Source organism: Pseudonaja textilis, chromosome 1 (genome assembly GCF_049901715.1).
Source record: "Pseudonaja textilis isolate UNSWEBS1 chromosome 1, rPseTex1.2, whole genome shotgun sequence".
NCBI classification, from domain to species: Eukaryota; Metazoa; Chordata; class Lepidosauria; order Squamata; family Elapidae; genus Pseudonaja; species Pseudonaja textilis.
Genome location: NC_141990.1, coordinates 286347656 through 286361572, shown reverse-complemented (window position 1 = coordinate 286361572; position 13917 = coordinate 286347656). Strand labels below are relative to the sequence as shown.

General features: G+C 38.9%; 1 long non-coding RNA gene across 1 annotated transcript in view; it reads left to right on the top strand.

The window, feature by feature from the left end:
* LOC148128239 (uncharacterized) overlaps nt 1-13917 on the top strand; it is a 116832-nt gene that overhangs the window by 35867 nt on the left and 67048 nt on the right. The gene's annotated exons all lie outside the window — the stretch shown is intronic.

The following is a 13917-nucleotide window of genomic DNA, read 5'->3' as shown; positions in this document are numbered from 1 at the left end:
AGTACAGAATATTTGCAGAAAACAGGGGTGGGGGGGTTGGAATTCTTTGTGCTAGAAATCTTTCTATGCTGGTGCAGTGAGACTCATAGACCAAAGCATATCAAAAGCTCTTGATTTGGAAAAACGGTATTTCAAGCTGTAACCTGAATAATGCTTTCACATTGTGGGAAGCCCCCCCACCCCACCTCCTAGAAGAATGAAATATTTTGGGAAATATTAAAAAGGCAGAATATTATATTTCCCCAAAGGGAGAAATGGAGAAACATGCTCTTAAAGACAGAAAGCAGACTCAGTCTTTCTTAATAGCTACCCCCACTCCCAAGCAGATACTGTATTTTGTGCCTATTAAGAAAGACTGGGCCAGACTATCTATAAAACAAAAGACCTTCAGCTCCAGGGTGATGGGATTAAGAACAAGACATGATCTTTCAGGACATAATAGGATTAATCCACTACCATTTAGCAGAAGATACAGAGCTCACTACATTGCACAATCTCCTAAGGGCATTTCAGACATTGCACAACTACAACCCCCTCCAGTAGCATCTCTGAAACTTGTAAAAATCCATGTACTCATCAAACCAATTGGTCAGCTGCACCAGAACAACAAACCCTGGTGGTTCTGTTCATCAACAAATGGACCTTTCTTTCCCATCAATCTCCAGTCTCCATTTTATTTCCCAGCTTGGAACTGAACTGATGGATTTTCCTTCCGACAACATTTTTCTGCATAGATGTTGAAAACCAATCTACTCTGCCATTTTTCCTTCTTTGTGTTCTTAACCAGTAGTTGAAGTAAGGAGGGTAAGACAGAGAAAGCTGAAGATAGAAAAGAAACTAGATTAGTTTGGGTAAATGTTTCTCTCTCTCCCTCCTGCTTTTGCTTGTGCTGGTCATAAATCTAAGGTCCTAAGGAAAGCAAGCTGAGAACACAAGCCTTGCAGGGGATGAAATTCTGTCTGAAAAAAGTCCAGGTTCCCCCCACTTCCAGAGGATGGTATTAAAATCTGGCATTCTGGGACCCCTGCTAAGGCACCTACATCTAAGTATTGAGATTACAGGAAATAGATGCCCATGAAACTCTGAGATCTAACCATAATTTTGATTTTCACAGAGCTTCTAAAGTGATGGGGCCTTGCTCCTGAAAACAACCTAAAATGGCAGCTAGGCAGTGTTTCTGCTATCTGATGAACCCAGTAGGACCCACTCAAATTTGGAGAGGGTGGCTGTCAAACACAAAGTTGGCTTCTTATTTAGCCGCTTCTTTTCCTTTCTTCACCTCAGGACAGAGGTGGACTGCTACCGGTTCGCACCAGTTTGGGTGGCAAACAGGATGTTAATTTTATATTTGGTTTGCCAAACCGGAAGTTGCAATGACTGGCTGGCCCCACCCACCTTCCCAGGAATCTCCATGCAGCCCATTTTTGATCCCAGATAAGTTCAGGGCTCATGTGGAGGCTTGGGGAGGGGGGAAAAGGGCCTCCTGGAGGCTCCGGAGCCCAAGGAGAGGGGAAACAGGCCTCCCAAAGACTCGAAGAAAGCCTCCAGAGCCCGGGGAAGGGGAAAATGGGCCTCTCAGAGACTCCAGAATCCTGGGAACGGGCCCGTTTCTGGCCTCCAGAGAACCTTCAGAGCCTGGGGAGGCTGTTTTTGCCCTCCTGGAGGCTCGAGGAAAACCTCCAGAGCCCAGGGAAGGTGAAAATGCTCCCCCTGGTAGTGCAGGAGGCTGGCTAGGCCATGCCCACCATGGCCACGCCCACCAGCAACCAGGCATAGAACAGGTTGCTAAATTTTTTGAAGCCCACCCCTGCCTGAGGACCAAGTAAATACAGGTCGGGAAACTAAAATTCAGTGAATAAGTGAGTCAAATGGCAGCAGAGGACTAGGAAGAAAAAAAAATGAAGCAAAACTAGAACAATAAACCAGCATAAGCAATCCATTTATTTCCCCAATTTTCAACCATGCTTGGGTTTGCCTTAAAATTAACCAAGATAGTGAGTTCGAGAGAGGTGGCAACAGCTTGGAAATTAGTTGATACAATATGTCCATACACTAATCATTTGGACTAGCTGTCAGACAATTTTCAGTCTCTAAGTGAATCCATGTCTAGATTCAGTAAGTTTAATCTTTAAATCTAGAAACTTCTTCAGAATCTTACCTGGATCCAAATCTCCACACTGGTTCTTTGCAAATGGCTGTTAGAAAAGCGCATTTCCACAATTCCATTCTTTTGGAACCTTCCTTGCATAGATGCGTAACTGACATTGGGGTTTTTTCCTTGCTAGGTAAAACAATGTTTTATTTTTCCAGGCATTTAATCCTTTTAAATGTCTTTTGATCTTTTACTACTGCTACTGTCTGGTTTTCCTACGTCCTGCTACTGGTGTTATGAATTTGTGGCATATTATGTTTTTAGTCTGTAAATTTTAATTAAAACACACACACACACATGAATTAAAGGTTAACATAATGCTATTATTTTTATCTATTCTTAACACACACATTTGTAGTGACACTTATGCCCTCAGATCACAATCAATTCCCAGCTCTAAAATAAATCTCTTCCATTTTTTTTCTTTTGTATGCTTACTGTTACATACACAAACTCACTTTGTAGACAAAGAGAACAGCACAAACTCATAATGGACTCCAAGTAGGTCCTGGGATGACAGGTTGTACATCTATGTTATAATGGAAGGATAGAACAATAAAGCTATTCATTTTTTCCACTGTAAGCAAGAGTTCCTCTCCTCAAGATGGCCTCCCCAAAGCTTAGTCAGCAGCAGCCACTGACAAATTAGTCAACAAGATGACTGCTGGGGTCCTGGTTTCTAGTAATTAACATTGACACTGCTCTCTCCATTACTTCCCACCCTTGCACATTTCCATTCTGTTGAAGACACTGCAAGGGGAGGGGAGGGACAAGAGAAAGACATTGTTCAATTTACCTTGTTAAATGCTAGGAATTTGCATTCCTCTTTGAACAGCAGGGACTGCCTTTCCAGCTCCTCTAAGGGCATGCAGGCTGCATCAGGCATCAGATGTCAAACCTGTCAAAAGTTTACTTAGGAACAAAAAAAAACAATAAAAAGCTGAAATATTCAGCATACTGCTTGGAGGAGTTCTTCTGCAGCCAGTGATGCTTTCAAAGCAGGAGTTTGGGGCAGAAGTCTAGGGCTGCACACAGCAGAATAAGGGGGCCCATTACCATATTTTGAAGTTCATGCAATCAAATCCTGCTTAATGCAGGAATCTAAACAGCAGTAGCTCCCAAGAGATGGTCCTCCCACTCCTAAACTACTCTTGCTGTTAGATGGTTTTTCTTTTTGACATTCAACTAGAATCTGCTTTTCTGGAAGACCATAATTCTATGTCTTCCTCTCAGAGATAACAGACAATAGTTTTTCTTCTGTGTGATGCCCCTTCAATTCTTGGGAAGTTCTATCTTAAGTTGTCTTGATTGTCTCTTCTCAAGACTAAGCTAGTTCCCATAATTATTTTTTCATAAAACCTAGTTGTCTGATTATCCTCTTTGACCTTCTTTGTACATATTCTGGCTTGTCTGAATCTTTCTTACAATGTGGTAAGAATATGCTGCCTCAAAGCAAACATATTTGAACCAATCCTGTATCTCCCACTCTTTGTGGGACAACCATGGCACAAATATGCCCCAGCAATTTATCAGGGTTTATATGATGTTGCTTTCATTGTCATATAAACAGACAGTGGCATTGAAAACTGAAGATCTCATCCCTATGCCACTCCTTAGCCCTATTTTTTGTATAGTTTTTTAATCTGCATAGTTTTGATATCTTAATTACTTCTCTATTTATCTTTTTATAATCTGTAAAATAACAGAGTCACCTTATAGGGGAGATGGGCAGTATAAAAATTTAATTAATAAATAAAATAAATAAATTTGTTTTCATCAGTGATTTGATTTTATGCCTTTGTGATGTAGCAGCAGTGATGAGAAAAGATAACAAATTACACACTGTCGGTCCTTTGTTTCATTTTACAGTTTGATGGGGAAGCCTCAGATGCAGGATAGCTGCTGCATTTTTCAAACAAAACAGGATGATAAATGTGTTCAAAGCTGCTTAAACGAAAGGGTTTTAATACAATTCCAGACATTTGCTTCATTGGCAAAAGAGGATTTATTCTTAGATTTTGGTAGTAGCTGTATCATTTGTTATGATACCTTCCACTTTTATGTTTTTTTTTAGTCAAGAAAGCTATTTAAAATATAATACTATAAGAAGATGATTCTGGGACCTCTTAATATCAATCCACTTTAGGTTGATGGCACAATTTGGAGCTCATTTATACATAATGATCTAAGTGCTAGAGCCCACTGTAACTACATAGCCAAAAAGGCATTAAGAGTTGTTAACCTAATCCTACGTAGCTTTTTTGTTTGGTAATATCACACTACTAACTAGAGCATACAAAACATTTACTAGACCAATACTTGAATACAGCTCATCAGTCCGCAAACCACATTACATATCTCAGTAGAGTAAGCAACATGTATCATTGGCAAATGGATGGAGGATGAAAGTGTCTGGTGAAGGTACTGCATATTGTTCATGTATAAATGAGCATTTAACTATGTTATATGTACCTAAATTGAAATTTAATTTGTTATCAGTAAGAGCTTTAGTTAATATTGATTATGTAGTAACCTTTAGGGGAGATAACAGTATAATAGAGAAAGAGGGTAAAAGTGTTACTTTAGAGAATGATTTATATGTGATACATGATGACCAGTTGCAGATGGCTAACTCAGTTTATAACAATGTTAAGCCACATGATGAATGTATACATTTACTGCATAGACGTCTGGGGCACATTAATTTCAAAATGCTTAAACTTTTGAATTGTCAGAGGGAGTAAAATTGAAACCCTGTAGCAAGTATTTAAACTGTAATGCCTGTAGCCAGGAGAAAAGCAAGGCTACTCCAGCAAATAGACTTAATGGGTTTAAGACCAAAGAACCTTTAGAAGTTGTGTTTGTTGACATAATTGGTCCTAAGAAACCCAGTTTGGGAGGTGCCTGCTATTTTTTGAGTATAATGGACCATTACTCACGATACGGTTTCTGCTATCTCATGAAAAACAAAACAGAAACATTCCAACATTTCTTTAATTGGCTAAGATTTGCTGAGAGAAAAATAAGGAGTACAGTAATTACTTTAGTTACTGATAACGGGACTGAGTTTATTAACAAGAGATTCCAAACTATGTTGAAATTGGCTGGTGTCGAGCATAAACGTTCTGCATCTTACAGACCACAACATAACTCATTTGTAGAATGAAGAGGGAAAATGTTACAAGCTATGGCTCGCACTATGTTATCTGACTCAGGTTTGCCTGAAACACTGTGGGGTGAGGCCATAATGTGTAGTAACCATGTGTTGAACAATGTAGTGAACACAACAACTGGTGAATTGCCATTCACTCGTTGGCATGGCAGAAAACCAAATTTAAGTTATTTACACACATTTGGAGCACCACCATGGGTGCATATTCCCTCACAAGTAAGAATGAAAGGGCAACATAGAGCTAGGAAATTATTTTTTGTAGGTTACGAAGCCAATCATAGATCGTTTAGATTCTGGGATCAAGGCACAGCTCATGTTTATTGTAGTGCTAGTGCAAAATTTCTTGAGCACGTTGGGTGGGATAAACTGGAACAGGAATCCAGCAATGATATTATTATTGACACCTAAATAGTCCCTAAAGATGAATTAAATAAACCACGAATAGCCCTTAAAGAGGAAGAACAGGCACAGGAGGAAGTAAGAGAACAGACACAGGAGAAGATAGAAGAACAAGAGCAGGTGGAACAGGAGAGTCCACCAGTAAGCCCTGTATTACCTAGACGTTCAACCCAAGTAACACGACCACCTGATAGATATCAGGCTAGTGTTGTATGCCAAGTGAATACAGTTCCAAATTACTATAATAAACTAAAACTGTATCCTGCTAAGGATCAGGCTGCTTGGCAGGAAGCAATGAATAAGGAACTGGAATCATTAATAAAGTTGGAGGCATACGAAAATGTTAAGTTACTACCAAGTGAACATGCCATAGGGTGTAAATGGATTTATAAACTTAAGACATGTGTGGATGGGGCTGTTACCCATAAAGCCAGGTTAGTAGCACAAGGGTTCAATCAGACAGCAAACGACTATGATGAGGTGTTTGCACCTAGTCTGAAGGCTAATGAGCAGCATTAGTATGGGCAGCTAAGGAGAAATATATTATAAATCATTTAGATGAAGAGACAGCATATTTGCATGCACCACTGCAACATACTATTTATTTGAAGAAACCTTTAGGTAAAAAATATGATAATACAACTGATTGCTGGAGATTGAAAAAGAGTCTTTATGGCTTCAAGTAATCAGGATATGAATGGAACCAGTGCATAGTTAAGGAATTAACTAAGATAGGTTTTGTAGCTGGCATGGCTGATCCATGTTTGTTTACAAAAGAAAGTAATGGTATAATTTCATTGTTGCTATTGTTCACTGATGACATAGCATTAATCACCAAAACTGAACAAGAAGCTACTAAAATAATGTCACTATTAGAGAAGAAATTTAAGATAAAACAGTTAGGAGAAATTAAGCAATATCTTGGTTTAAAGATAGATAAAACTAGGGGAGGATACAAAATCTCACAGGCAGATAAAATTAACCAATTACTAGAAAGTTTTAAAATGGAACTTTGTAAACCGGCTAAAACACTGATGAGCCAGGAGTTTAGCAATAGTGATGTTCAAAGTCCTATTTTTGATAAGAACATTTATCAGTCCTTGATTGGTAGTTTATCTTATCTCAGTAATTGGTCCAGACCAGATATAGCATACAGTGTTAACCAATTAGCAAGGTTTAATTCTGAGTCAAATGAAAGGCACTGGCAAGCTGCTAAGCGTGTGTTAAGTTATCTGAAACAAACAATGCATTATGCATCATATTTGGAACCTAAGGATGAACTAAGTCTAACTGCATATGCCGATGCAAGTTTTGCTACAGACGTAAATACACGTAAATCTACATCAGGTACTGTAGTATTATTAGGAAAGGCATTGATTGGATGGAGGTTTATTCGACAGAAACATCTAAGTTTATCAACAATGGAGGCTGAATTCTCAAGTTTGTCTTTATTATGTACAGATTTAGTTTTTTTATAAGCAACTATTAATTGATATGGGAATTGATGTAACAGATTCTATTGTTGTTTATGAAGACAACCAATCAGCAATACAGAGGGCTTCAAATCTTGCTGTAAAGACAAGAACAAAACACACAGATTTAAGATATTTAAATGTGAGACAATATGTGCAAAGTAAGATGATTAAGCTGGAATACTGTATGTCAGAAAATAACATCACAGGTCATTTTACAAAAGCCCAAGGCTCAGTAGAACATAAGGCTTGCTGTGAGGATTATGGACTTAGAATGTAAGGTTGTATATATTGTCCTACCCAAAGGGGAGAATGTTAGGAATGTAAGTCACCTAACAGTTGGGTTGGAAAATATATAAACCAGGGTAGACATTTTAATACTGACTCTTTAAGGGAATGCTAAAATTGTAATTGGGTGTGGTTACTCAAACGGCCATAAGATGGAGCCAGAAACCTGGGTTGTTGTGTCCTGTTGTTGAAAGTGTTGCTGTTCCTGCATTTTTTCTTATTAACTGTTACTGATCGTCGTTATTCTTGGATTTGACGTGAGTCCATTTACTGAACTGTTTTTGATACTGGACTTTGTTATTGGATTATCCCTGGACTGAAAACTGACTGCTTTAACTGTGAATGACTTGGACTGTTTGTTGAACTTTGCTTAACCATTTTACTGGAAGTAAAAACCTACATTTTACTATACAGTGTATCTGTGTGCTGATTGTGTTATTCTTCACTACTTTCACTACGTCTCCCTGTGTGCACTCATTCTCCTAATGGGGAATTACCTCAACACCTACTGTCCCTGTCCTATTGTTTCTTTTTATTTTTCTTATATGTATCCATTTCATGTATTCATAACTATGTTTATACTTATACCTATTATCTTGTAAGTGATTGACAAATCAAATAAATAAAATAAACATACACATCATGTTATGACACAGTACTGACTGTGTGAATAGGTTCAGTTGAAATATGCTGTTTCAGGAGATGTGGAAAACCTACCACATGGAAACAATATGTGGGACAAATTTAGGTTCTCCACTGTTATTGAGTGGTTGTAGGATTTTATAACTTAGATCTTGCAGCTCTAGCAATGGCTTAGGAAAGTCCTTTTTCCAGAGCAGTGTTAACCCCACTTCCTTCCTCCCTCGCTCCTGAAGTCAGCTGGATAGCATGTTGACAAAAATTACACAGCTCTGAAGGCTAGGGTTGTTAGAGAGGAGGCTGGGGATGGATGCTATCTTTCTCAGTCACTTTGGCAGCTTCCCCAAACTCAAAGTGATCCTTTCCAAATGTGATTCTCACATAATCTCTTTAGTGAGATTTATTGAGAAAAAGGATGGGATTGGAAAAAATCCAGGAACTGAACTATTTCCCATTTACAATAAATATATTACCATGAATACTTTTAGATGTTTTTTCCCTTACAACTTTTCTATGACCTGACAAAGATAATGGAGCAGAATGTGGTTAGTCCTTTCCCATCCAGCACTGTCTTCCAGCAAGAAATTACTGATCATTATCATTCATGTGTATATGGGTGAGACTGGGTGGCTGATGGCCAATGCCTCCCCCAAAGTAATACCAGGAAATCAACTCCACAGGAAAGCTAAAACTACTTTTATTGAGATTGATTATAACAACAGAATCATGTAAGCTTGATAGCAAGATTCCTTCTTATAGTTCAGTGATTTAGGGAGGTATTAGTCCAAAACATTTCCAAATATTATCTTGATTTGGGCTTATAAAATGCTTCAGCTCCTTTGGCTTAGTTAACTATTTCTGCATATCTCCATTAAGCTCATATTCCTTATTCTCCCAGTCAATAAAATGCGCACAGAAATTCAGTTTAAATAATAATACAAAGACCTGCAAATAGAAATAGAACAATTGTGGCAAAGGAAAGCAAAGATGGTACCAATAGTAAGTGTGCCTTGGATGCAATCCTAAAACTATTGGAGCAGACAGTCACCATTGGCATTGACAAATTCGTATCAATCAATTGCAAAAGGTAGCTTTACTTGAACAGCTTACGTCCTGTCACATCATCTGTAACTCCATCAAACATCCACATCTGCCTATCTCAGGTCCTTGAGAAGGACTCGATAGGCAGACAAAAATGCAAAATCCAGTGTGAACATCTGGCTTACTACATGACGGAGCATAGTAATAATAGCTTTGGTTGCCAGAATACTCTAGGCTCATGCTATGCAAGGAGTCTTACACAAGCTTGCTGCCATGACTTAACCTCAGCAACAAAGGTTGCTTCGTACCACCATGGCAAGGATTAAACAGAGCTGACAGGAGCCACTGCTCAGTCCATGCCACTGCAGTGCCAAGCAATCCTCATTGCTGCAGTGAAGCTGGAGAAAGCAATCTTGTGCTTTTTGCTCAGGCCAATAGGCTGGCAGTATTTTCTAGTTGTAGTTGTAGCTGACCAGCTCCAGGTCCAGACCCTTCTGCATTCAAAGGGACACCTTCGCTCAAAAGAGGTTTAGAAATGGAAAGGAATATCATGAAGTGTCCCCTAAAAAGATAGAATGGCTGAATTTGCTGCAATGAACAGGAAGTGAGAATAAGATTTTAGGTACAAAAAACAAGGACTGATACTAATCTTCTCAAATGGTGAATGTACACATTCATTCATGGTTCTGTACAAAGCAATGTTTTCTCCTGCTTGTTTCACAGCTTGAAATAGTCTCATTTTTAAGAAAATCTTTAGTTTTTTTGTTTTTACTAGCTCTGCTGCAGAACTCAGCTTTATTAACCTCAGTCAGGTTTCATTTAATTCATGGCTGGAGAATCAACAACTGAACAACATGGGAGCCAAATACTGTACACCTACTGAGCATGAATGGGGTTCAATAATATTTTCTGATTTTGCTGCTTGTCTGGAACAGAAATATAATAAGAGGAGAGGAATATTAAGTTTATTGATAATCACAGGACTATGTATACCTTGATAGATCATGGTTGGAGATGGATAAGTTCTCCATTTTTTTACTCCAATTAAATTAGAAATGATCCGGATTCTTTGCCAAAAGTCCAGAAAAATTCAGATGGTCTTTTGAGCAACTCAAGACAAATTGAAATTGTTTTCAAAGATGATTCTCCATAGCAAAGGAAGGAAGTGGGGGAAGCCTCAGGTCAAGGACTGCTTTGAAAAACCACCTCCACCCCTCCTCTAGAACATAAACTGTGAGTAGAGGGCTCTTGAGATACTGTAAGAGGCTACACTACCGGGTATGAACTTTTGAACTCCAAACCCAGTTTTCCTGAGATTAATTCTTCAAAAGAAATCTTTTCCACTTCAGTTTTAGGGAGGGGCGGGGTGGAGATTTTCTCCAGAACATGTATTGCTTATTTCCCCTTTGAGGCAAATGTTCACCTGCTTCCAGAGCTTGGATAGAACCAAATCTTGGTAACCTTTGCTGCATCTGTAGCCTCAAAATGTGTAAGATTAGGATGGAACACACAACGACAAGCCTTTTTGGTCCTGAGCAGTATGATCATTTGTGGGGCAGAGATCACACACGCACAGACATTAGCATCTGTGTATTTGTGTGCACTTCTTAATTCATAAACATTATATGCACAAATGTGTATTATTCCCCTTTTCCCACCCCACCCACCCCAAAATACGAAGCATGGTTTCCTCAGTGCATTTCCTTGCAGTTTGTAGGCTGATTAGGAGACTTCATAGTTTTAACACTGTAATCCCTATTTTATAGAGTTTGCCTCATATCTATCTGGAGGATTTGCCAAATCAATGAACATTAAATGCATTCTGTTTGCTAGCTTTATTCTACAGGGCATTCCATAGCACAAGTGTCCTATATAATTCTTAGAGCAGACTGTAAAACTATCTTTACCCTTAGTGCTGGAAAAATTGAGAGGAATAATTGCCTGCTGCAGCCAAGGCTACAGAGAGTCTCTCCCCCTCTTTCTGTCAGTTCTGTGTGCCTAGCATACAGATGGCGTTCAATAAATAATGCATTTTTATATTTCACTTTCCGAAACAGGAGATATATATTACCCTACTCCACTGATGCTCATTTTGTTGCACTAAAAAATAAAACATTTGGTTGTGGAATTTTGCCAACTTACTGAAGCTACAATCTCTCTTTATGGATGCCCGGGTCCTTTATGAAGTCACAATCTCCTCCAAATTACCTGCTAGAAAATAATCACTAACACCATGTTTGGCTGCAACATCTTGGAACTCTGTCTTACAAATGCCATTCCTACAGAAGCAGCCTAAAGAGATTTGCATAGAGTCTGTGGCGGTGCAAATATGGGCACAGAAGAACAATTTCCTGTGTTCCAGCTCTTCAGATGCCAGCTGACATGGATTGTGTGTACCGTTCTACTAAAGGATTATGTTTAGGGCAAGTACTTTACCTGGGGAAAGGAGCTTCCATCCAGTGGGTAAAAGTGACAGTGAATTCTGCAAGAATGTATCTTCAGAAGACCTCCAAACAATCAGTTCTTTTTAGGATTCAGATCAGGGGTGGGTTTCTACCAGTTCGCACCTATTCGTTAGAACCAGTTGTTAACATTCTAAGCAGTTCAGAGAACTGGTTGTTAGAAGAATTACTGGCCTAATCCTGTAAGGAAGGCAGGAAGGAAACATTCTGGTGTTGCTTACAGAAACTGCCTCTCTGTTAACCCTTATTACATTCTTGGCAGGACTAGACTTCCTGTCTCAGGAACTTCTCTGGAGTTTTCCCCCTCTCCTTTGCTGGTACTTTGCTTATGTGGAGTGACCATTCAAAGTTACAATGGCACTGAAAAAAGTGACCTATGACCATTTTTCACACTTACGACTATTGCAGCATCCCCACAGTCATGAGAGGCCAGGCGAGGAGATGCGTGCCTCGATGTGAGTGATATTGAGTTGGCCACACCCAGCCAAGACCACAAGTCACATTCACCCAGTCACATGACCACCAAGCCACGCCCACAGAACTGGTTTTTAAAATTTTTGAATCCGATTCAGATGTGCTGGTAATACACAGGACATCTCAGATCATCATATGGAAAAGTGGAAAAGTAGCTGCAGGGATCCTTATTAATAATAAAATAGTCTAGGGCCGTGATGGCAAACCTTTGGCATGTGTGCCAAAGGTGGCACGCAGAGCCCTCTCTCTGGGCACACGAGCTGTCGCCCCAGTTCAAATCTGCCACGCATGCATGCACATGCCCCACCACCAGCCAGCTGGTCTTTGGGTCTCTGTCATGCATGTGTGAGGCATGTGTGGGAGTAGCATGCACATGTGTGGGGGTGGGGGGCACATGTGGGAGTCATGCGTGCATGCATGGAGGCAGGGCGCATGTGTGGGGTCAGGGCACATGCACAGGGGGGTCACATACACATGCATGGGGCGCATACATGGGGCGCATGTGTTCATTGCATTTTGGGGGTGTGAGTGCATGTGTTTTGAGCACTTGTTGCCGAAAAGATTGGTCATCACTGGTGTGGGGAAATGGTTTGTATAATAGTCCATATAGGTCTGTTTTTATTAGGTATTTGGTTGGTTTTGTTTTGCAGAGAACTGATGTCTGGATTTTGGGCTTCATACAAAATGGGAAACTTGCAAAATACGAAATGGTTGCTAAGGAAATATATCATTCATTCAAGACATTTTTCATTAATGACAGCTTTTCCCAGATATTTATTGGGACCATTCAGAATCACAAAGATTACAAAAGATTTCTAGGTATATATAACTTTTCAAAAAATAACATATAACTTTTCAAAAAATGTTGTATGTTCTTGTAAAATGTTGTTATGGTGTATTTTAAATTACTTCTATAGGATAAGGGTGGAGAACTTCTTGTAGGTTAGGGTTGTTAGACAACAGTTGTAGAGATGATGGTAGGATTAAGATTGAAATCAGTTCTTTTACAGCTCAGTTTTGGTAACACAGCCTCAAAAGGTTTAAATCAGATATTACAGACATTTTGAATTGGCCATTCTCTTACAGGAGACTAATGTGCCCTTTCTGTATTTATGGAAGTTTGGAAGACAATGATGGAGGCAATCTCTAAGTTAGCAAATATGCAGCTGGGCAAAAGAACCTTTTATAATTTTCCAAATCCAGTAGTCTGCAGTTATTTTGAGATTATCTGAACCAATCATATTAAAAGAATTCTGTAAAAATGTTTTTGTTGAATTTGGTTAATGAAGTTTGTTTTTTTAAAAAACATCTCCTAGGTATTTTGACATGTTCCTATTTAGTAGCATATAGTTCATGCCTGGAAATGTTTATTCAGATGTGAGAATTTACTATGGCACCAGAGTGTAGTATCCATAAGCAAAGGGTTCCAGTCTTAAATTACATTGAAACTTCTGTGCTAAAATTGGTGAGGATTAATTTCATAGTATTTGCTCAAAAAGAATTATTATGTTCCAATGATCTCTTAGCTGCCCTCTAATATGTATTGCTCAACACTGAGTGGGTTTTTTTTTATTAACCAAAACTTACTTACCTTTATACATTCTCAAACACCATAAACTTAGGGATGTACATGTTGATGTTGGGTATCATCATTACCTAGCAAAGAGGTGTCCTTTTGAAAGTAGAGAAGATGAGCTGTGAAATACTTCCAATGCCACTACAAAAAATGTTGTAAGGAAGATACTTGAACACCAAATTTATCTGAATAAAGTGGGAAAATAATTTACCTTTAAAATAATAAGCATATTTCAAATTGAC